Raw genomic sequence first — 6,756 nt, 5'->3', positions numbered from 1 at the left:
GATGAACATCTTGCTGGGGTCATTTGACCCCAGTACTCTTTCCTGCCATGGCAGGGGGTCGGACTCGATGATCTGCCCAGGTCCCTTCCGACCCTAGAAACTATGAAACTATGGTCAGGCCGCAGCTGGAGTCCTGTGTCCAGTTCTGGGCGCCGCACTTCAGGAGGGATGTGGACAACACGGAGAGGGTCCAGAGGAGGGATCTGAACCTGTTCAGCTTCCACAAGAGAAGGCTGAGGGGGGATCTAGTGACCTGTTACAAACTAGTTGGGGGGTGGGGGGGGGAGGAATCAGCAGGCACTGGGGAAGTCCTTGTTCCTCTGAGCAGGAGTGACCAGGAATAATGGTCACAAGCTGGTAGAGGGTAGATTTAGGCTAGATATCAGGATGTGCTACTGCGCTGTCAGGACAGCTAGGATCTGGAACCAACTTCCAAAAGAAGTGGTGCTGGCTCCTACCCTGGGGGTCTTTAAGAGGAGGTTAGATGTACCCCTTGCTGGGGTTGTTTGACCCCAGTAATCTTTCTTGTCATGGCATGGGGTCAGACTAGATGATCTACTCGGGTCCCTTCCGACCCTAGAAACTATGAAACTATCAAACATTTAGCCTAATCTACAAAAGAACACCAAATCTGGTCATTCTATGACCCCTTTTCCCTACTGCATAATGCCATTTAACACTGTGCTTCACTTTCCCTTTTGTTAAATTCATAGACCAGTCATCTTCCTACTTTTAATTAATAGTCTTCACACCAAGAAGTCCCTGTGCCACACTAATAAGTCTACAAGATGTAGTGGATTTCTTTGCATGCACATCCACCTGTTTCCTTTTTATCAGGCCTAATAGGGGTCAGGCAGAGGAGCTCTCACACTCCCTCCACAAGGGAAATGCCCCCTCCAGTTTACCTTACTTACCAACACACATTCTCTGGTTTCCAATGGCTTTGCCTGAAGTCAGGGAGATTGGAGGTTGCACATACATTACCTGAGTACTTAATTTCCTAGTTCTCAAAAGTTTGCATTTTGCTGAACGTGAAAGTCAGGGTGTGCCTGAGATAATACTGGGAAACTTAAAGTCTTTGTTAACAAAGGAAATTCTGTGACAAAAAGCTTAAATGAAAGACATTTCTTCTGGGAATCATCTATTTATGTGATGCTAATTCCACTAGTTACTGTGCAGCTTTCTGTTTGTGGCTTGATAAAGGTAAAAGGTGTTGTGTGATTTTTATGTGCTCTGTCCTGCACACTTGTATAGTTATTAGGCAAGGGTGGGCAGTTATTTTGGCTGGAAAGCTGCTTAACAAGTTTTGGCCAGCTGTTGAGGGCACCTGTTGAGGGCTGCCCCCTGGTCAGCATCTTGGAACCGGAAGTCCCTCCCCTTGCCCCCAGAAATACTCCTTTTGGCTAGGGAGTTTGCCATCTTGGAACTGGAAGAAAAAAACAAATTATATCAACATCAACAATTGGACAACATACATTAATTTGATTTTAAAAAATATTGTCCTGATTTATGTACATAGAGATGATTGCATGATAGCTTAAAATGAAGTCTTACTTTTATGCATTGGTGGGGGGGGTATGGAGGGGTGGGTACACAGTTTGTGTAGGACTGTGTATGTGGAGTGTGGGGGAGGGTGTGGCTGTGTGGGGGTGTAGATAAGCGTGGGCATACTGTATGTGGAAGTGTTGGGTACAGGATTTGTGGAGGGGACATAAGTGGAGAGGAGGGTGGCTGAGGGGTTGTGGCATGTGTGGATGAGGAGGGTGGCTGGGGTATGTGAGGGAGTTTAGGTGTGGGGTATGTGGGTGCATGTGTATGGTGGGTTGTGGGGGGGACCCCCTACAAATGTGCTCCCCCTCCTTTTATTGAGTGCAGCCCCTGCTGCTGCTGCCACCACCACCACCAGCAGGTAGTGAGGCCTCAGAGTGTTCATGGCCCACAGTAGATGGACACCCTGGTGGTACGCAGTCCCGGCAAGACCCATGACTGCATGTGGCCAGGCTGCTGGCAGGGAGAGGTGAGGAAATGGCCCAGCTCCATAAGAGCCCCTGCCAGCCCAGGTTCTGCACTCCTGTCTCCCCACCCTGGGCTCCTGCCAGCCATGGCCCTGGACCTGGAGCACTGGTGTGGGCCCCGCACGCTCGCCCACCAACTTGCTGTCACTTCCACCCCCACCTGCCCCCAATCCCCTTCCCGGCCACTTTCCTTTCTTCCCACCCACCGCTGTGGCAGCACATGGTTCCCAGCTGCATGGCGAGGACTGCAGAATGCACCAGGGGCCAGCCTGGCTACTGCGGTTCCCAGCTGGTTCCTGCTGCCACTGGCCCTGGCCCCAGGGCACTGCACTCCTGCCTGCCCACTCACTGCCACTTCCTGACTTCCGCCTGCCACTGCTACTCTTCCCCTACCACTTCCCTTCCTTCCCCACCCACCTCTGCCTCTCCCTGCTGCCCCACCAGCTGCTCTGGTGGTGTGTGGTTCCTAGCTCCATGGCCAGGACCACGTGAAGCAGCAGGAGCCAGCCTGGCCTGACCCAGGCCCTGCGGTTCCCAAGTGCGTGCCCAGAACCACATGACACAGCAGGACCCAGCCGGCAGCCGCAGGGGCCTGGCCGGGCTGGCTCCTTATGAGTTTTAATTGGTAACCACCAATTACTATAAGCATGATTAGTATGTATGTTTCTCAGAGCCTTCCATCCACTGGAACATACAGCTTTGTCCATTCGTTAAGCCACATGTACTCACCCTCTAGCCTGTGAGAGGGATCCAGCCTGTGGAGCCATATCAACTGGTCCACAGGGTTCCTTGTGAGTCTGAAAATTTTGCTGTGGGGGAGTGGTGGCAGGTAATTGTTGCTTCCCCTACTGTTAGGTTGCCAGACTGCTGGGGGGAGTCCTGGGGGCCAGAAAGCATGGCTCTGCACACTAGATTGGGTATGTGAGATCAACTGGAGAAGTACAGGGCAGAACCAGGCAGTGCAGGGCAGCATGGGGCCAACTGAGGAAGCACAGGGGCAACTGGGGCCTGGTCCTGCCATGCAGGGCCTAATCCAGCCCACAGATTGGCCCTGTGCCACTTATCCAAACCCTGGGACCAAAACATTGAGCACCACTAGACTAAGCCATTAGCTCCAAGAAAGCTGCTCTTGGCATCTTGGTAGCAAATGCCTGCAATGTTACGTACTTGCTTGTTTGCACTGCTTGAACGGTACAGCAACCCAAGTCCAAACCCCAGCTACACCTCTGCCCATTGGGTTCTGTGCCTCTGCTACAACCCATGAAAGTAAACTGACCTTCCAGAATGTTCCAAAAGCAAATAATATGAAACTTTAAAATGAATTCCTAAGATGAGGCCCTCAGAACAGCCTTCTAACTTATCATATCTGATATTGTGAGTAGCAAACATTTGATAGTGCAGCTAGAATCCAGGATAAAAGATCCCATATTGTTATCTTTCTGAATATAATTAGATCTAAGTTTTCCAAAGTGGCATTACATTATCTATAGAACAGGAGGTAGATAAGTCAGAACTATTATTCCAGCATTTAAAGATCCGTTAAGTGATTTTTACTAAGTACCACTTGCGAGCAGCACCAATGTAAACCATATAAGACCTCACATTTTTTAACAGAGCTCTGCTGTGGGCATTTCTGTAACAGTTAATCTGCTGTGGGCTCCATAGGTATTATGATCCAGATGAACACAACATGAGTTACTGCCCTATACATTCATTGCTTTACTGATTCACTGATGTAGAAGAAGAGTTTAGCCAACGCCACTTTCTCAGTGTAGTTTTTAAATAAGGCATTTTCCCTTTTGACTGTAGTCAGTCCCATAGTATAAACACCCAGTGCAAGCAAGTATTAAGAACAGCCAGTTGATCAGATCATTTGGTGGCTCAATATCCCTTTGATTTATTCCCAGAAAATATAACAATACAATTTCTACTTCTCTTTTATCCCTTTTGGTAATCATTAAAATTTTATCTTACGGACTTGATAAACCAGAAGGATTCTGAACTTAGCCATGAAACCTTTATAGGAATGACTGAGGGTCTTTACAGAGTTATAATGTAATGGCTGTTTCGGGGAACTGAAAAGTTTCCTACAAAACTTTTGGCTCTAGGGAAGTAGCATCTTAAAATCCCTTCTCAGATTACAAACTGGAGACCCAATCCTGCAATCTGTTGCCTTTTGCTGTATCCATCCTCAGTGTAACGCAGAATCAGAGGCTAAAAACACTGCGTTTACCTGGTGCTCAGCATTTCCTTACCACTGACATACTGCAGAACTCTTGAGCCCTCAGACTTTGGAATTCAGTTTTTTTTTTGTCTACTACAACTTCCTATATTCACTACAGAAATTATTAGTGAAAGTTAAATATTGACATCCTAGAGGAAAAGCCATGCAGAAGGTATAAGCCTGAATCTCAACTTGCCATGATGTGTATTCATTTCAAAAAGGCTATTTTTGGATATCAGTAACTTGATGTTGATGCCAAAGATAATATGTTACTGAACACTGAGTATCTACAGCCCAAAGCAGTCTGCATATGAAAGTATCCTACCTACACTTCTTCAATTTCCCCAGCAAGTTTCTTATGCAATATCTAATTTAAAAGCTCTTCCAGGAATTCCACAGAATTAATAACTTGACTAAGTTAATGACAGCATTATAAATAACCATATCATTCATTTACATTACTATTCATCTTTAAAATTTACTGATGCTCAAGTGAAATTTACTGATGCCCAAGTGCTCAAAATTCTGCGTAAGTATCTCTTTGAAGAAGAACATTTAGAAATGACTTTGCATGAAAGAGGGATATTTTTCTTAAGAATTGCTTTTCTCCTGCTGCTCATTCTGCTAACTACCTTCTCTAACTAGATATTGGCATGGCCCCAATTTTAAAAGGGGAACTGGCATGACATTGCTATTTGAGGCAGAGTTCAGATCTGTGTTGTCTCATCAGGACTTGTCAGACTCATTAAGCCCTCCTGAATCCTTTATATGGCTCTAGGGATTAGAAAAGCCATGTACTTTGTAATTAAAATCTTTAATTGTACTGGCAAAATGAAAACTATCTACTTTTCAAAAATAAAATACATTACATATTTGGCACCTCAAGCATTTTATTAATAATTTTGGTATTTATTAAATCAAATTATTGCTTCATTATAAAATTAGAGCATGATAAAAATGCATGACTTTCTGAACTGATTCATGGGACAACTGATGCAGTGTAAATCAACTACTGTTTGAAGACAGATTCTCTCTGCACTGTGTTTCTGCTTTGACAGCCACTTTACCAGCAAGTGAGTTCAGAGTTCAATACTGCAGCCTGTTTGTACACTGTTTAAAATTGGTACTCTGGATCCCTGCACTACCGCTGAGGCCCAGTAGTTGCCTGAAGCTTGTGCAAAGCTGTTTACACAGCAATGTGAAAAAATGGTCACAGTAATGCAAGCAAGCATCAGTGCGTACAGTGAAAGGAACAGTGTAGGGAGGTATGGAAGGCTGTAATTGGAGTATACGCAGAGAAGAAGACAAAGTAGGGCCAATGTAAAATTTAAGTAATGCCCAATCAATGCAAGCAATGTATGTAGTGGCTGACAGTAGAATTTCCAGTGATCCTATTGTACACTAGAAGCCATCTGACTCAGTATGCAGAAGAGCTGTATTTAAGAAAGAAAAACTAAAGTACTCAGGAAGGCAGTTCACTGATATAAATGTTTAGGGGCTCATTGAAAATAGTATTCCTCAGGCTGTGCTATTCCTTTTTGCCTTCTAAGAGCAGGGCCATGTATAAGTTTGCTTATATGAAGATAAGAGGGGTCAGCTTATATGGCTACTGGAGGAGTCAGATTCACTGCCTTGTTTGTGACCTTGAGTTTGATTCCGAACATGTACAGCTATGTAAGTATCAAGTTCATTCTCTTACATCTAAAATAAAAGCTATGATACAGCAAGATCCCAGCAGACAAAAAACAGCGATAAAGTCTGCTACCAACGTACTTGCTTGGAGCCTGCTTTAATCTTAATAGAAACACTTTCCATACCTAAATCATGTTCCAAGAAATTCAATGTGGTTTAATCAATTATGCCTCAAAACTCCCCTGGGATATAGTTAATAACTCTCTGGCTGGGATTACTACTTGAGCAATGAAGAGATTATATGACTTGCCTAGTTTAAAGAACAAGTTCATGACAGTCAGAACTACAATCCAGATCTCTTATTTCTCAGTGCTGTTCTTTGGCCTATGACTCAGTGTCCTGTAGCACCGTTTCCCAACCTGTTTCAGTCCACGGCACACTTACCTAAATAAAGCACCACTGCACACCAGCGGGGGTGGTGCATGGCCAGCTGGACAGCATTTTGGGTTGGAGCCATGCCCCCTGCCTGGATGAAGCCACGCTCCCCATCTGTCTGTGTCCTCAGCAGCAGCAGGTGGTGGGGCATAGCTCCAGCCCAAAATGCCGCATCGCATGCTGGTTGGGAAAAGCTGCCCTATAACTTATATCTGGCATTTTTAATACTTTATACTTAAACAATTCCCCAAACACTTTTTGCTTATGCCAAGTAAAATGTCGGGTGCATTTTAAGGACTAGCAAACACATTCTGTATCAGAGTTTGAGTAGAAAAAGCAAAATACAACTTTGTTTTTTGCTGAGCTTCAGAACACTTTAATCAGAACATAGCAAAAGCTGGTCTGTTTCCCAGTTGAGACCCCAACAGCAAGGACACAAAGACATAAGAG

General features: G+C 45.0%; 1 protein-coding gene across 1 annotated transcript in view; it reads right to left on the bottom strand.

Moving 5' to 3' along the window:
* Positions 1-6,756, bottom strand: part of TMED5 (transmembrane p24 trafficking protein 5) — a 15,816-nt gene that overhangs the window by 3,000 nt on the left and 6,060 nt on the right. The gene's annotated exons all lie outside the window — the stretch shown is intronic.

This window comes from Crocodylus porosus, unplaced genomic scaffold (genome assembly GCF_001723895.1).
Source record: "Crocodylus porosus isolate Cpor-Errol unplaced genomic scaffold, CroPor_comp1, whole genome shotgun sequence".
In the NCBI taxonomy this organism is placed as follows: domain Eukaryota; kingdom Metazoa; phylum Chordata; order Crocodylia; family Crocodylidae; genus Crocodylus; species Crocodylus porosus.
Note: the sequence above shows the minus strand (reverse complement) of the source record. Positions and strands in the feature narration are given on the sequence as shown.